The sequence below is a fragment of the Cavia porcellus genome, unplaced genomic scaffold (genome assembly GCF_034190915.1).
Source record: "Cavia porcellus strain 051 isolate PalLab524CR breed Dunkin Hartley unplaced genomic scaffold, mCavPor4.1 scaffold_6, whole genome shotgun sequence".
NCBI lineage: Eukaryota > Metazoa > Chordata > Mammalia > Rodentia > Caviidae > Cavia > Cavia porcellus.
In genome coordinates, this window is record NW_026947489.1 from 27,709,241 (window position 1) to 27,727,647 (window position 18,407).

Below are 18,407 nucleotides of genomic sequence, written 5' to 3' on the forward strand. Positions count from 1 at the left end.
GGTAGCATACACCTGTAATTTCAGTACTTGCGTGAATGAGGCAGGAGGATCACCATGAGTTCAAGGCCTTGCTGGCTGTATGAGTTAAAGACCATGATGAACTGTGTAGCAAAACCCTGTCTCAAGGGGCTGGGGATTTAGCTCAGCGGCATAAGCGCCTGCCTTGCAAGCAGGCAGTCGTGAGTTCGATCCCCGGTACCGATAAAAACGAAAAAGACAAAAACAAACAAACAAACAAACAAACCCTGTCTCAAAAACCCACCCCAAAAAGATACAGTATTGTAATTTGGAAAAAGAAAAGAAACTTGCAAAATGTACTAGGAACTGAGATAAACACTGATATGTATACTTTAAATCCTTAGCTACCCTTGTTATTTTTTTAATAGATGAGGGAAATGAGGCAAAAAGTTAAGTATTATGCCCCATAGGAAGGGTCTGAACCTAGGTAATCTGGGTTTAATCATTATTTTTATGAGTTATCCCTGAAGTTTAGGAGATAATAGATTTATTGCAATAGTATATCAGTTTCTCAGAGAGTATTCTTGAGAACTTTGCAGTTTCCTTGATGATCTTTGTCCAGTTTATTTATTTTTTCTTTTGATGCTAGGACTCAATCCAGAGTCGTGCACATGCTAGGCAAGCATTCTACCACTGTACTGTATCCGAATCCCCAGTTTATGATTTTTGATGTTCTTCCACAATTTTTTAAATCTTTTTCTTTGTGCCTCTTATTTTTGTTCTCCCTTTTATCTTTTTTCTTGTTTTTCTGTTGTATATGGGAATTTATATGACTTAACTTGCATATAGTCTGATGGCTCATTTTGAACTAATTAATCAAATATCAAGTGATTTACTACAAAGTTTGGTACTTAGTTATGGCAGAAGGTGTAGTGGTTATGACATGGTATTCATTTTTAAGGAGTTTGTAATCCAAAATATTGTCAATATTTTTACTTTGTTAGATACTTTCTTTTTAGTCATATTCTGCTACCAAATGTTTCAAATCATTTTTTAGCACATATTATTTTGCATTTATAAGTTAAAACCTCCATTTAGCATGTCCTGTCCATATTTTGACCCTCTTTGGGTTGTTTTGGCAACGCCTCCAGATTTAACATCGTCAGAATTCATTAGCATGACATTTATTCCTTATTTTAGGTCATTAATGATATTGCCAACCAGGAATTTAATTTCTTTCTTGCAGTATGTAGTTTTCTTACTCTCAGTTATTAGTCTTACAGATAAAATGAATCCAAGCAATTATTTAATTTTACAGCCAAAATATATTACTTTTTCAAATATAATCCATAGTGTAGGATTGAAAAGGAACCTGCAGTCACATACAATTTTGAAAAACTTATTCCTGTAGTTGTGAAGCCTGGTTTATAGTTATCTTCTGCGTCATACCAAATCAGTGTAAAACAATGGAGTGTGTGTGTGTGTGTGTGTGTGTGTGTGTGTGTGTTGAGACAGGGTCTTGCTATGTAGTTCCCAGGTTAGTCTCAGACTTAGAACAGTCCTCTTGCCTCAGTCAACTAGTGCTAGGATTACAGGTATGCACCACCATGCCCAGTTTAAAACAGTATTTTTAAAAATAATTTTTTCAAAAGCACTGTTTCTGTGTATACAGAGTCCTAACCACTTTAGTGGTGGGAGAAATGGAAAGAGTTCTTTTTTCAGTCCCGAGCCTCCATAATGTTGGTCTGTTCTTACTAAGCACACAGGCAAGTGTCATTGTAGATTTGGTAGACTGATGACAATCTAGCTCTCTCAGCTAGAGCAACATGATGAACATCCATCTCTGCTTCTGTAAGAATCCTGAATTTAGCCAGACTTGATGTATGACTGTAATACTAGCATTAGGGAGACTCAGGCAGGAGGATCACTGTGAGTTTGAGGCCTGGGCTACGTAGTGAGTTCAAAACCAGCCTAAACTGCATAACAAGACAGTCTTAACAAACAAACAAACAAGAATCCTGAATTTAAGATTTTCAGCTTTATTTCAACTTCTGTTTCTGAAGGTTTAAAATTGAGAGAACAGTAGACTGGCCATAATTGCAATTTCCACTGTCTGTTCAAATATTCATGTTTCTTGTTTGCTTTTTTCCAAGGAAACTGATCAACTCAGTTTGTTTGACTCTTGCTGCAGTGGCTTTAAACCCTCAGCAGTAACTAGGGAGGGTCACATTTGTCACCTGAGTGGCTTGTTCTTCATCTACACCAATTAAAATCTTCCATCAACCAAATAGCCTCATTTCAACTTTCTGTAAGTAGACTAGAGAAATACGAGCCATTCTTTTACATACCATGTGCATGGGAATGTCCTAGCCATACTTATATTTCCAACTAGCTGCCTCATAGTATACTCTGAGTACCTGGGTTCTGCTATCACTGTCGTTCTGGTCATCACAACCAGTATTTTCAGTTATCTTGAACAAGTGAGTCACTGTACTGTAATGCAGCAGTTCATCACTTGCTTTCTTCTGTGTGACAGTTACTGCACAGACTTTCCCTCTGATAGTTACTGATATAAGGCCACCAGAGTTCATAGCCTTCAGAATGTATTTTACTAAAGGTGAAAAAATGGTAATGTGGTGGTCAAAACCAGTGCTGGACCCATGCAGGTTGGTGCAGCCATTATTTCCAAAACCACAGCATCTTAAAATAGCGACGTTTAGCACTTGGGAGCCTGAGGCAGGAAAATCACTGCAAGTTTGAGGCCATCTTGGGCTACATAGTGAGTTCAAGCCAGCCTGAACTGCCTAGCAACACCCTGTGTCAAAAAACAATAAGAACAACACATTATTTCACAGTGTCTGTAGGTCAGGATTTTGGGTGTTATTCAAGCAGATACTCTGTTCTTTATTTTTTATTTTTGTCTTTTTTGAGAGGGGGTCTCGCTATGCAGTTCAGGCTGGCCTTGAGCTCACTTTGTAGCCCACTCTGGTCTTGAATCGCGATGATCCTCCCACCTCAGCCTCCCGAGTGCTGGATTTACAGGCATGAGCCACCACGCCTGGCTAAAGCAGATACTCTCTTGTATCAGGTTTTTATAGGCTTCTGTCAGGGAGGCTGCAGCCATCACAAGGCTCAGCGGGGGAATATGCTCAACTGGGGAATATGATTTTATTTATTTTTCTTTCTTTCTTTTTTTTTTTTTTTTTTTGAGGCAGTGTTTTGCTGTGTAATTCAGGCTGGCCTTGGACTTACTGTATTATGTGCTACCAGGCTCAGCTCTCAACTGGAGAAGATTCTATTTCCAAATTCATTCTGACTTGAGTGTGATGGCGTATGCCTATAATCACAGCCTTCGGGAAGCTGAGGCAGGAGGATCACCCTGAGTTGTAGCCTGGGCTACATAGTTTAAGACTAGCCAGAACTACATAGTGAGACCCTATCTCAAACCACTCCTCACCCAAAAAACAAGAATAACAACAAAAACTATGTTTATTCTGATGCTTGTTGGCATGATTAAATTCCTTATGGATTAAATTCCTTATGAACTCAGGGCATTAGTTCATTGCAAGCTGTTGTCACATGTTAGAACCAAAATCATCATTTAGCAGAAGCTTCCCTAGTTCTTTGCCATGTGAGTCTCCCTAGGGGACAATATGGCAGCTTGCCACATGAGAAAAAGCAAGTAGAAAGATCTAGAGAGAGGATGTGAGCAAAATAGATGTCACAGTGTTTTATAAGTTATCTAGGAAGTGATAAATGTTACTTTTGCTATCTTCTTTTCCTTAGAGGAAAATAACTAGATTCACCTCAACTTTGGGAGGTAGGAGAAAGGAGATAGGGAAAAAAAGTGATACCAGGAGATAGCAATGATTGATTTTAGAAAAGTCTACCACACCCGGGTATCCTGTATTGTGGGCTCTTCTCTTTGTGTTCAGTTCCTAGTTGGGACAAGTCTAAGCTTTATGTAAGTAGTATCCACTCAGGATGCCATTTAGTTCAATGAGCTTACCACTAATAATTTAGAGTGAGACAGTGAAAATTGTCTCCCCCTTGCCTGAAGTTTTAGAGATTAAACCTAGGGGACCTTTGCATTGGGCTACATCTCCAGGCTCCCTTTCTTCTCCTTTATTTTTTATTTTTGAGACAGGGTCTTGCTAAATCACTCAGTTGTTCAGGCTGATTTAAATTTGCCATTGTTTTCCCTCAGCCTAGGCAGAGTGTTGGGACAGGCATGTGTTACCATGTCCAACTGTATTTGTCTTTTATGGTTACATCTAACATGTACCTATTTAAAATTTAAATTTTCTTTTTATTGTGGTAAAATGTACATAAGATTTACCATTTAAAAGTTCTTCCAGTGGCTAGTTCATTGGCATTAAATGCATTTTTATTGTGTAACTATCACTACTATTTTCAGAACTTTTCATCTTCCCAAGTGGAAATTCCTCACATTAAACATTAAATCCCAGCTGGGCATAGTGGCACATCCTTGTAAGTCCAGCATTTGGGTGACTGAGGCAGGAGGTATGCTGTGAGTTCGAGGCCAGGCTGGGCTACAAAAGTAAGTTCAAGGCCAGTTTGCACTACATAGATAGACCCTATCTCAAAACAAAACAAAACAGAAACACCCCAAATTAAAAAAATTGCTAAGTCTCCCTATGGCCCCTGGCACCCACCATTCTGTTTCCTTTCCCTGTGATTTGACATTCTAAGTACCTGGTATCAGTGGAATCATGATATTTATCCTTTGTTCAGGCTTTTTTCACAACTTATTTCTTCAATAATTGCGCCGCGCGGCCTCTGAACCCCCGACCGGCAGGGGAACTGACTCACACGACACACCAGAATGCAGAGACAGAGGTCGCGTTTATTGACTCTCCACACAGGTCGTCCCCGGAACGTTCCTCCCTGATCGGACTCTCCAGTGGGGCTCTCTCTGTTGAGTAACCCCGCGTAGTCCTCCACTCTCTATGGTCTGCGTGTCTTCTCTTCTTCTCTACCTCCTGCTCTGTCCTTATATCTATAGTCCTGTCCTATAGGGTAACAAGGCGTGGCAAAGTCTGATTGGGGGACATCAGCTGTAACTAGGCAGAAGCTGAGGGTAAGAATACGGAAGTAGGAAACGGGCGCCATCTTGGCATCATTCGATGGGAGGGGTAATCTACTGAAGGCTTCGCTCTTTCCTACAGGCCTCATCTGCTTAGGCAGGTCCTCTGGCTCGGCTCCCGACATCTCCCCCTTTTTTCTTTATTAAAGGCGGTGGATCTAAGGGTCCCTCCAAGGTATGATGTTGTTAGATACCTGGGAGTGGGCCTACTTTGTAGGCCACGGCATGAGAGAATGTAGAGGTCTATACCCCGCTGTGCATCACCTCATTTCGATGCATATCCTCGCGCTAGGACCATGCTTGAGGTGAGTGGTTCATTTTTTCGCAGGGCCAGGCTTTTGTGAACCGAACCTGGATGCATATAGACATTCATTCCTGCCTTCCCCCCAGCTTTGGGGCGGGTGGCACTGCAGTACCCTTGGTCTCGCATCTCAATGCCAACAACTTAGCTCCATGAGAGGACCCTAATAGAGTGGGGTCTGTCTTAGGTTGGTCGGGAGAGCCCCTCCCGCCTTACCCGTCATTGACTCCATCACTCATCTCCTCGGGGAAGAAGGATGCCATCCAGAGGCACCTGTCTTTCTCGGTCCCCAACTGATGCTTTCCTCAGTAAACATGATCCAGTTGGGCAGCGAGGAAGCATTTGGGGGCTTAAAGGTGGAGAAAACCACCATATCATTAGAGAGGGGCACAGTGATATTGAACTCATGGGAAGTAATCGGGGCATCAGGAAGGCATGGCAATCTAGCTGTACAGTTGTGGGCATAGGTTCGCGGGAGGGTTGGAGATGTAACTGAAACAATGGACAGGGCTGGGGGATGTAGCCCCCCATACTATTTCAGCATAAGCACCGTTAATCAGCAGTAGTACCGCCAGGCATATTTTATGCCAGTTGACAGGGCGCGGTGCATGAGCAAACAAGAAGGCGCTCCGTCCCAGGCAGACCCCAAAGAGGAATACCAGAGTATACATTACCACACCCAGCAGTAGGTGGTTCGGTGCCTTGGCTAGGGTGTCATTGTTCTCCTTCTGCGTTGTCAAGTTGGTCATTAGCATTATGGTCCCCTTCTCCTTTTTCTTCCTTTGTGGGGCTTGGAGTCTTTCTTATCAATCGCTCCGGTACCCACAGTGGTTCCTTTTCCTGTGGGGACACACAAACCGCGCCTCGGTTCCAGCTGACCACTGGATCCGGGCCCATCCACTGTCCCGTTAGGACATCCTTCCACTTTACCCATCCTTTGTTGGCGGGAGAAGGGCTACAATGCTCCATCGCCGGGGAGCGATCATTGCAGTTTTGATTCAAAAAATTATATGTAAACAGTGCCATGGATAGTCTTGCTTTTGGGGTCAGGCTGTGGCCTATTCCCCCTTTTTGTTTTGTTAAGATGTTTTTGAGGGTTTTATGGGCTCTCTCAATGATGCCCTGTCCTTGTGGGTTATAGGGGATTCCATGTTTTAACTGGACTTGCATGGTTTCACAAAATTTTGCAAAAGATTTCCCAGTGTATGCTGGGCCATTGTCTGTTTTGAGATGTCTGGGTTTTCCCCAGGCTGCCCATGCTGCCAGGCAGTGGTTAATCACATTAGACACCTTTTCCCCTGTTTCCGCTGACGCAAAGATTATATGAGAGCAGGTGTCTATGGAGACATGAACATACTTTAGAGAACCAAACTCTGCCACATGAGTGACATCCATCTGCCAAATGTCGCCGGGGGTCAACCCCCTAGGGTTAACTCCGACTGACACTACAGGCGAATGGGTGTCACATGAGCCACAGAGTCGCACAATGTCGCGTGCATCTGCTCTGGGGATATGGAATGTATTGGCAAGAGTCCTGGCATTAACATGAAATTTGTCATGAAATTGACGGGCTTGTTCCAGTGGGGACAGTATATTGAGAATCCATAGCGGGCGAGTAGCCGCATCCGCGGCTGCATTGCTCTGCACCATGGGCCCCGGTAGGTGCGTATGTGCTCTTATATGAGTGATAAACACTTTATGGTGTCTACTCGTGAGCAATGCCTGGATAGATAAGAACAAGTTTGTTACTTTAGAGGTTGGCTTGATTGGGCCCGCAGTTTCCAGGACCTGTAGGGCATTAACAACGTATTTCGAATCAGAAACAATATTGAGGGCCTCTGAAAATTTTTGGAGAACTGTTTGTACAATCAACAACTCTACCACCTGTGGTTGATCTGGTTCAAACTGTATGGTAACCGGAGACTTACCTGAGACTACATAGGCCCCTATCCCGGTTTTCGACCCATCAGTATAGATAGTTGTTGCATGAGCAAGAGGTGCGGAGGCGGTGATCTTTGGGAATATCACCGGATGTTGAGTAACAAACTGTAGTATGGGGTCCTTAGGAAATTGATTATCTATATCCCCGGGGAACACGCATCTCAAGATGGTCCAAGTATCCAGGCAGGCGGTCAGGGTCTTTATCTGAGAAGCAGTATAGGGCACCCGAATGGCATAAGGCGGGGAACCAAGATGTTGGATCGCTCTACTGTGCGCCTCCAATGCCAGAGAAGCAACTGATTCCGGGTAGTGTTCAATGACCTTGGCAGGTGAGACCTTAGGGTGCACCCACAGGAGTGGTCCCTTTTGCCAAATCACCGCCGTGGGCTGACATCTGGTCTGCAGCAAGCAGATTTCGAAAGGCTGTCCTGGGTCAATCCTCTGTAAAGTAGCTCTACTTATGGCCTTTTCAACCCTCTCTAAGGCAACCCTGGCCTCTGGGGTGAACTCTCTGGGGGAGGCAATGTCCGGGTCCCCCTTCAAGAGATCAAACAGAGGCTTTAAGTCAGAATTGGAGACATGTAAGTAAGGTCTGACCCAGTTTATATCTCCTAATAACTTCTGCATGTCATTTAAAGTGGTGAGATTATCCGTTCTGATGGTTACCTTCTGCGGAGAAACCAGAGTAGAGGACAGTTTGGCACCCAAGTAGGTCACCACTTCTCCCCCTTGAATCTTGTCAGGGGCAATGTTCAAGTTAGCCTTTCTCAGGGCCTTGACCAGTTGGCCTAACATATCTTCTAACATTTTTGTTTCCTTTGCACTGATAAGCAGGTCATCCATATAATGAACGCATCTAATCTTGGGGAAGGCTTTTCGTATAGGGGTCAGCAAGGAATCCAAATAGATTTGACACATAGAGGGACTGTTGGCCATACCCTGAGGTAGGACCACCCATTCGTATCTGAGATCAGGGCTCTCCTGGTTAACCGTGGGCAGGGTGAAGGCAAATCGATGGGTGTCTTCCGGATGCAGGGGAATAGAGAAAAAACAATCCTTAAGGTCTATGACATAGACTGGCCAATGTCTTGGGATCGCTGAGAGTGCCGGAAGCCCCCTTTGAACTGCCCCTAAGGGTTGCATCTGCGCATTGATCGCTCTCAAATCATGGAGCAGCCTCCATCTGCCTGATTTCTTCCTGATGACAAAAATGGGGGTATTCCATGGGGAAGTCGACAGCTTTAAGTGTCCAGCTTGAAGCTGGGTTTTTATTATTTCCGTTAGTGCTGAGAGCTTCTCCTTGGGCAGGGGCCACTGAGGTACCCAAACTGGACTTGGGGACTTCCAAGTGATTTTAATCGGGGTGGGTAGGAGAACTTCTTCAGTGGCCCCTAGAAAAAACCCAGGCCATGTCTGCCTTCCTTCTTCTCCATAGGTACAGGGGAAGTCTGGCCCTGTAGGGCAGAGCCCAAGCCCTTGCCGGGGATATACCCTTGATTCTTAAGCATGCCCTTGGCCTGAGGAGAACAATTGGATGTAAGGGTGACGTCCATCTGGGTAAGGATGTCTCTCCCCCACAGAGACACTGGCAGTTGTAGGACAAAAGGCTGGAAATGACCCTGGTGGCCTTCCTCATCACACCAAGGCAGGGTTATGGCGCTAACCTGAGGAGCTGTCACCATCCCTAACCCTTGAAGTGTGTTGTCTGCTGTATTTGTGGGCCAACTAGAGGGCCAGTCCTTCTTAGAGATGATAGACCGATCGGCCCCAGTGTCCAAAAGCCCTGTAATTTTTCTCCCATTTATTCTCAATGATAACATGGGTCTTTTGTCAAGTGTCAAATGCAGCCCTTCGAAAATCCCCGACCCCGCGCCTGGTCCCCTACCGCCCCTGATCCTCTGCTGAGAGGGGAATTTTCCGTGAAGGCTGGGGAGCAACAAAAGCTGCGCTATCTTATCTCCCTCGTTAATGACCAGAGTTCCGTTAGGGGATCGGACCAGAATTTTTATGCGGCCTGTGTAGTCAGAATCAATGACTCCGGGGACAACAATGAGACCTTGCAGGGCAGCTGAAGCTCTACCCAACACCAGTCCAACTGTCCCCTCAGGCAGCGGTCCACAACATGGGGTTTCTACGATTTGGGTACCCAATTCAGGCGTTAGTATAAGTCTGGTGGTGGCACAGAGGTCCAGTCCTCCCGAGCCGAGCGTGGCTCTTGTGAGGTTTGGCTGTCTCGAGGGGACATTCTCAGGGTCCGGGGGCCCACTCCTTGGAGGGGCCCCCTCTGGCCGTTTTTTGTCTCTGATAGCTGTCTGCCACTCAAGCGGTTTCCGTCACTATCAAAGATGGAACGACAGTCCTCAGCACGGTGAGCTCCTTTCCGGCAGCGCCTGCAAATCTCCCCTCCCCCTTGGACGGATCCGCCGGAGCGATTCCTTTGGGGGCACTCACGCTTCAGATGCCCTAGCTTTCCGCAAGTGAAGCAGGCGCCTCCTTGGGGCCTCTCTCTGGCCTTTATTTTGTTATTGGTAGCCGCTGCGAGCAGGGCGGCCACACCTGCGTTGGAAAGGGGGCCCCCTATCTCCCTGCAAATTCTTATCCAGGTGTTTAAGTCCTTGTTCTTATGTGGTGCGATTGCTGCCCTGCATTCTTTAGTACATTGTTCGAAAATCAGTTGCTTGACCAGTGGTAGAGCTGTCTCCTTACTAGGGAAAATCTTTTCTGCTGCATCTTGCATTCTAGCCACAAAATCTACAAATGGTTCTGCGGTGCCTTGAACTACCTTAGAGAGGCATGCGGATGCGGTCCCAGAGCCGCTTACCTGTTTCCAGGCTCGCATTCCAATAGTATTGATCTGCTCGTAGACTGCACTGGGGTACTGCGTTTGATCTTCAGCATATTGCCCCTCCCCCGTTAACATGTCTCTGCTCCATCCCCTATGACCCCCGGCAGCATTCCTCTCTGCCTGTTCTGCTGCGTACTCAGCATACCAAGCCCTCCAATCCAGATAGCTGCCAGCTGGAAGGCAGGCCTTAGCCAATTGGGCCCAATCCCCAGGCGTAAGGGGAATAGAGCAGAGATTTTCTAGTATTGCCACCGTGTATGGAGCTTCGGGGCCAAAAGTCGTGACCGCGCTTTTCAACTCTTTTATCTGCTTAAGGTCAAAAGGCTCCCATACATTCCTACCCTGGCCTGGGGCAACTTGTATGGGGTACACTCCATAGGGGCCCACGTCTATCCCTGGTTCCGGCATCCTTGGTCCCGCCCACCATTTAGAACGCCAGAGCGAGCCATGGAAGTATCTTGAACCCCGAGGCGGCTCAGCATAGGACGGTGGCGATGGGCGGGGACCGATAGTAGCCGCCAGTCTCCTAACCTCACTCTGCGCCCCCTGGTGGCACAGCTCCTCACGGCGCACCGCCTCCGGAAATAGGTCCCAAGGTGGGGCCGAAGGTAATTTCTCCTGTCGCCAGCAGGGGTCAGCAGAGGGTTTCTCTTTTTCTCCCTCCGCGTCCCCCATTGAGATGGCGCGGAGCTCGCGTCGGAGACCCCTGTAGATGCTTTTCCTGGACTGTGCTTCTTCATAATAGGAATCAGACGAGTCCGATTCCTCCCCCCTGGGGTCTTCCTCCCGAAGGGAACCTTCCCTAGAGTTTTCAGCTTTCGCCCGTTCGAAGGCTTCTCTCACCTCTTCGATACCTGCACCATGGACAGCGGGCGGGAAACCCTCGTTTTCCTTCTCTAAGCAGGTATGTATCATCTCCCACAAGGGGCGAACGGAAGGGGATAAGTCCCCGCCGAGCTCGGCAGAGGCCAGATCCCCCCCAACCTCTCCCATGAAGGCAAAGTCAAACGTCCCGTGGGTAGGAACCACGGGGCTATCCGGTCAATCTCGGCAATAAACAGCTCGAGAGTGGCACGACTTACCCCAAGATCTTTTGTTTTTAACAGTCTCTTAAGGGCCTTGGCTAAATCCCCAGCCTCTTTGCTCGGTAATTGGCCCATATTCTATCAAAAGATACCCTCGGGTGGCTAAGATCTGCTCACCTCGATACCTGGCGTATGTACACCAGGGGAGTTAAGAAACTTGCCCTGTAGGTGCGCGCCACCCAGGGCCCAGGCGTACTCCCAACTTACCTGGCCGACGACCGCTGCCGTGTGGTAAGCCAAAAGCGGTCTGTCTCTGCAGTACGGGGGTGATCAGCTCCCCGTACGGGCCACCAAAATGCGCCGCGCGGCCTCTGAACCCCCGACCGGCAGGGGAACTGACTCACACGACACACCAGAATGCAGAGACAGAGGTCGCGTTTATTGACTCTCCACACAGGTCGTCCCCGGAACGTTCCTCCCTGATCGGACTCTCCAGTGGGGCTCTCTCTGTTGAGTAACCCCGCGTAGTCCTCCACTCTCTATGGTCTGCGTGTCTTCTCTTCTTCTCTACCTCCTGCTCTGTCCTTATATCTATAGTCCTGTCCTATAGGGTAACAAGGCGTGGCAAAGTCTGATTGGGGGACATCAGCTGTAACTAGGCAGAAGCTGAGGGTAAGAATACGGAAGTAGGAAACGGGCGCCATCTTGGCATCATTCGATGGGAGGGGTAATCTACTGAAGGCTTCGCTCTTTCCTACAGGCCTCATCTGCTTAGGCAGGTCCTCTGGCTCGGCTCCCGACAAATAATGTTGTAGCATGTTTGGGAATTTGCTTTCTTTTGGGGTTAATGGGATCCTGGGGGTAGTACCTAGAACTTTACACATGCTAGACAGCTGCTTCACCACTGAGCTTTTTAGTCTTAGCTTCTTTTTAAAAACTGAATGATGTTCCATTGTGTGTATATACCATATTTTGTTCATCTGTTGTTTAAGACCAGCCTGAACATGGAAACTTGGTTGTTTCCACATTTGACTGTTGTGAATGACACTGCAGGGAATGTGAGTATACAAGGTATGGACTCTACTGACAGTTCTTTTGGATGTGTGTCTAGCAGGGAATTGATGGGTCTTACACTTAATTATTTGAATTCTTGCCATATTGATTTTCACTTCGGCTGCCCCATTTTATACTCTTGCCAGCACTACACAGTGGTTTCAGTTTTTTCTACTTGTGATTTTCTGTTTGTATTTGTATTTTAGTAATAGTCATCTTAGTGGGTATGAAGTGGAATCTTCTTATAGTTTGTGTATTTCCCTGATGATTTTGTGCTTATTGACTATTTGTGTATCTTTTTTTTGAGACAGGTTCTCCATAGTTAGTTCAGGCTGGTCTTGGACTCACTGTGTACCACAGGCTGGTCTCAAAATTAGGGCAGTTCTCCTGCTTCAGTCTCCCAAGTGCTAGGATTACAGACATGTACCACCACACCCAGTTTATTTATTTATTTATTTATTTACTTACTTATTTACTTTTGAGACAGGGTGGCCAGGTAAGGCTGACACTTTTGATCTGCCTTCCTCAGCCTCCCAGAGTTCTGGGGTCATAGGCATACGCTGCCATGCCTGGCTTATAGGAGTTGTATATTAACTTCTTGTCAGATATGTTACTTACAAATATATTTCCCACTCACTGAGTGGTTACTGACCTTTAATGCTTAAAAGTTTTTAAGTTTGAAGTATAATTTATTTTTTCTTTTGGTGTCATCCAAGAAAGCCAAAACTAGTGTCATAAACTTTTCCCTAAGACACTGGACTGCCATAAAGAAGGATAAACTTGTGCCATTTTTAGGTAAATGGATGCAACTTGAGAACATGATGTTATGTGAAGTAAGTGAGACACAACTCAAATGTCATATGGCTTCTCTTATATGAGAAACAAAATATATATATAAATGTACAGATAAAGAGCAAAATAAAAGAGAGATTAAATAGGAAGTAGGGGGAAGTTCAGATACTTTCCCAAATTACAAATTTTGTTGTTTCAAAAATATTTAAAAAAAAAAAAAATAAAATAAAATATTTTAATATATTTACGGATTTGCTTCATTTATACTACTAGTTTATCTTACATTGTTGAAAACAGTTTGTGTTGTGTATCCTTTTATAAAACTTTTCAGTTTATGTCTTATACTGTAACTACTCTGAAGATAACGATACACAGTGTATTGCTCTTGTACTATTTTCTTATGAAATTTTGTTTCACTTTTTCATTTAAAAAGCTTTCCCTTGTTTAGTTTCCAGATTACTGATTGAATCTCAAACTTCCCATCAGTTATGTACATTACTCTCATTGTATGCAAGTTCGTGTAGGTATTTTATCAGTAGCATTGTCTTCAGCATATTGTTCCTGGTACTACTAATTGTGTCCAGTGGGTAGTGCTGTTTTGTTGGTCAGTCATGCAGCTGTCTTCTTGGTCTTTCCCTTGACAGGACTGTCACTAAGGAAGTTTATTTTGTTTACTTCTTTGTTGGGTTTTGTCGTGTCTTGAGTCTCGTGTAGTTTCGTTATTGTTCTTTTTTGATGGAACATATTCTCTACTAACAACCTAAAGGTATGGAAAGTAAAAGTTTTAAAACCTTACATGTCTGAAAATAGTCTCTGCTTATACTTGGCTGAGTTTAGAATTTGACTAAGCATAGAAATTGGATAAATATACAATTCTCGGTTAGAAATTATTTTTCCTTGGAATTTAAAGTTGCTGCCTACCTTGGGATATAGCTCAGCAGCATATTGTGCCTGCCTAGCATATGTAAAGTCCTGTGTTCGATTCTTGGTGGCAAAATAAGTAAATAAAATTGCTGCCTTACTGATTTCTACTATCAAGACTTACCATTGAAAAGTCTACTATCCTCTGATTCTGTTTGATGTTTCTTTCATTTTTCTTTGGAAGTGTAGAGAATTTTCTGAAGCCTTTGTGTTCTAAAATTCTTATGATAAGTTGAATTCTTGTGTTGGGGACTCAACTAAATGAGAAAATTGGGGTATTTAAAATTAGGAAAATTTCTTGAGTTACTTTCATTTCCTTATTCATATTTTTGCTTTCTGGCTTCATATTATTTAAAAATTCAGCCTTCAGTGGCCCTCTTTGTTTATTTGTCCTACTTTCTGAGATTAAAAATAATACCATTTAATTCTTGCTTTTTTTTTTTGCTATCGGGAATCTAACTCTCAACTTCATCCTTGCCAGGCAGGCACTTACACCACTGAACTAATTAATACCCAGCCCCTTCTAACTCTTGTTTTTATTTGTTGCTTTTGTGGTACATCCCTCATCTTGAAGTTTTAAGTTTCCTCCTAGTTTGTTTGTTTTTTGTTGTTTTTAAATAAAAAAATAGTTGTTAAATAAAAATACAGGTTTTTTTTTCTCTTTTATCGGTACCAGGGATCGAAATCACAACTGCCTGCTTGCAAGGCAGGTGCTTATGCCACTGAGCTAAATCCCCAGCCCCTGTATGTTTTCCTTAAATTTGATAACCTCCACACTGAGGCAGGAGGATCACAAGTTCCAGGCCAGTCTGGACTACATAGAGAGTTCAGGACTCGGCCATCCTACAAAGTGAGACAGTGTCTTAAAAATAAAGAAGTTTTTTGATAATCTCTAGTTATCTTCTTTTTAAGGGTAAAATTGATTGAAAGCTATCTTCATCTGTTTTGTGCTGCAATAATATCTGAGACTGGATAATTGATAAGGAACAAAGTTAAACCAGGTAGAGTACACCAAAACATCCCAGCACTCTGGGAGCCTGAGGCAGGAGGATTACAAAGTTGAGCCCAGCCTGAGTTATGTAGTGACTTGATGAAATCGTGTCTTTAAAAAAAAATATTTTTAAAGACTTGGAGATGAAGTTAAGTGTGAAGGTTGTGGGGTTCAATCCCCAGTACTACAGGAAAAACAACAGCAGTAGCCAAAACCCCTTTATTTCTCACAGTTCTAGAGACTATAGTCATAGATTGAGGGTCAGCCTCTGGCAAGGAGCTTCATGCTGTGGTATCCCATGGTGGAGGGTAACAGTGTGTGTCATAGGAGGGCAGGGTCAGAGAGCACACAAGTGCCAAAAGGGGCTGAATTTCCTTTTGTAGCAGATGCACTCCCACTATAATGACAATATACCATTAATGCGGGGAGGATGACATTATTGCATTGGGAATTAAGTTTCCAGTGATAAGATCTTTACAGGACACATCCAGACCATTACAGAATCCCAAGCATTTGTGTGTACATGCATATGCAGGTATGCATTGTTGTAACTATAGTCTTCAGTGTTGAATTATCTTGGTAATTATTTTCCCATCTTTTTCCTAGAGAGGAATGCATGACTCTCAAGGGGCTGAGAGGGTAAGGAAACTGAGATACACATATTTGTTAAATTAAAGTTTACTTAATTTCTTTCTTTTCAGTATGGTACTTTTATTCAACACTGCTTGGTATTATAGAGAATCTCTGTTTTACATTTTTCTGTATGTCATCAGATTTTCTGCTATGGGAGAGAAGGAGAGTCATTTAGCTCAGAGTAAGGGAGGTCTCTGGATTATTTTAGGTGCACCTCCAGTCCCTGAGTGAAATAAATGCACTTCCAGAGGTGTCTAGTACTGTCAATTCTCGAGCTTTTGGTGATCTGTAGTGTCAGTTTGTTTATTTGTCTTCTCCATTGCTGATGTGGGTTCAGCTTTCTTGGGTTTGTGAGCTCAGCTGCCTTTTCTTTCTAAGAACTGCACTTTTATCTTTTTTTTTTTTTGTCTTTTTCCTTTTTACCGGGACCGGGGATCGAACTCACGACTGCCTGCTTTCAAGGCAGGTACTTATGCCGCTGAGCTAAACCCCCAGCCCCGTGCACTTTTATCTTTGTTTCCTCCTTTCCTCTATTGCTTTTTCCTGTGAATTTAAGCTAAAGAATAATACATTACATACATAATATGTTGTTAATAAAAACTTGGTTTGTTTATTTTTTGAGACAGGGTTTCACTGTGCAGCTCAGGTTGGCCTCAAACTCACTTTGTAGCTCAAGCTGGCTTTGAACTTACAGTGATCCTTCTGCCTCAGCCTTCCAAATTCTGGGATTATAGGTGTGTGTATCACCCCTGGCTTTCTTTTTTCTTTTGTACTTGAGCCTAGGATTACACATGCTAGCCCAGTAGTATACTGAGCTGAACCCCCAGTCCTAAATGAACTTGTTTAGTTATATAATTCTGAGTTTTAATAATTGATAGATTCAGGTATAGCCCATAATAACTATTCGTAATAGTACATAAATATTTATTATAGTTGAAACAGTTCCTAGCCCGAAAACTTCCTCATCTTATCTGTTTTGTTCCACCGTACTGTTAACCCTTGGCAACCTCTAATCTGTTCCATGTCACTGTAGTTTTCTCTTATAACATTTCTCATATAAATGTCATCGTATAGGGAATATAACTTTTTGAGACTGGCTAATGATGCCCAACATCTTTTCTTGTGTTTATTTGTAATCAATATATTCTCTTTTGCAATGTGTATATATAATATTTTGCCCACTTTTAAATTTAGTCTTTTTGTGATACTGGTGATTGAACCCAGGGCCTTTGCTCTGAGATGCATCCCCAAGTCATTTATTCATTCATAAAATTTTTGAGATAGGATCTCACTAAGTCCTTAAGTTGCTCAGACTGGCCTCCAACTTGAGATCCTCCTACCTCATCCTCAGAGAGTACTGGGATTACAGGTATGGGCTCCCTTGTCTGACCTCACTGTTCTCTTATGGTTGAATTTTAAGTATTCTATATTGGAATATAATACACTTGTCAATTATATAATTTGGAGACATTTTCTCCCAGAAAGTGGTCTATTTTTTCAATTTCTTAACAGCATGTAAGCTTGGTGCATGCCTGTAATCCCAGCACTTGGGAGACAGGCAGGTGGATCACTGCAAGTTTGAGACCAGTTTATACTACATAGTAAGTTCAAGGCCAGCCTAACCAAGACCCTGTTGCAAAGCAAAGCAAAATGAAACAAAACAGTATTTCAGTTCTCCTGTTGCTGGGGCACAGAACCCAACAATTTTTCTTTTTCTTTTTCTTTTTTTTTTTTTTTCTCCCTGCTCCCTCCAACAAGAGTTTTTGTCTTTTTGACACAGCATCTTGCTATGCAGTTCAGGCTGGCCTTGAGCTCATTTTTATAGCCCGGGCTGGTCTCAAACTCACAATGATCTTCCTGCCTCAGCCTTCTGAGTGCTAGGATTATAGGTGTGAGCCACCACGCCCAGTTTAGAACCCAACAATTAAAGGCGAGAGGCTTATTTGGCTTCTGGTTTCAGGGGATTCAGTCCATAGTCTTCTAGTTCCCAGGCAAAAACATGGTGGGAGAACATAGGGGAGCAAACCTGTTCAGTCTGTGGTCTGGAAGCAGAACAGGAGCAAAAGAAGGACCAAATGTAATACTTAAGGTCACACCCCTGTGATTTTAGCAGATACACTAAGAAGTCTCCTCTACTAACTCCCCTCAGCAACTCCCAAAGCCATTCAGCTTGATATAATTAAGTTCACAAGTGTCTTTCATACAATGCAAATTGGGAAATTGTTTTTTTTTTTATGAATTGTGATTTTTGGTATTTGTCTAAGAACTCTGCTTAATCCCACATCACAAAGATTTTCTTACAATTTTATTTCCGAAAGTTGTATATTTACATCTATGATTTATTCTCAGTTAAATTTTATGTGGGGTGTGAGGTTTAGATGGAAATGTAATGTATTATCTATAGATATATAGTTCTGTGAATGCTTTCAGTTCAGCTAGTAAAGTGTCGTAATAAATACATTATTTAATATGGCTATTGGCATATATAGAATGTTTTACTTGGTCTCAGCCTTTCTGTATTTCACAGCATCTTATAGGATTTCGTCTGTTACAATTTCCAACATAGAAAGGCAGTGCTGGCATTCGGCAGTATCCTTCACCCCTGCCAAGACCCTCACTATATTTCAGAGCTAGTTCTAGCATTGGATCATTCCATTTGGTTGTGTGACCATTTTGCAACGTTTTAACTAGTCATATAGGAAGGTGCTCACATTGCTGTTTTCTTTGTCATCTGAATCAAGGAGGTCTGTATTCCCTGTGTCAGTATCAGTTAATTCTTACTCTATTTTACTGTCACAGGAACTTTGGCTCACATGGCAATGTCAAAGTCAGCATCATGG

At 43.5% G+C, this 18,407-nt stretch overlaps 1 protein-coding gene and 1 pseudogene across 2 annotated transcripts in view; one reads left to right on the forward strand and one right to left on the reverse strand.

The window, feature by feature from the left end:
* The window catches only part of Ttbk2 (tau tubulin kinase 2), a 160,109-nt gene that overhangs the window by 21,392 nt on the left and 120,310 nt on the right, over window positions 1-18,407 (forward strand). The window lies entirely within an intron of this gene.
* Window positions 1,713-7,016, reverse strand: LOC134476299 (proteasome subunit alpha type-6-like; annotated as a pseudogene).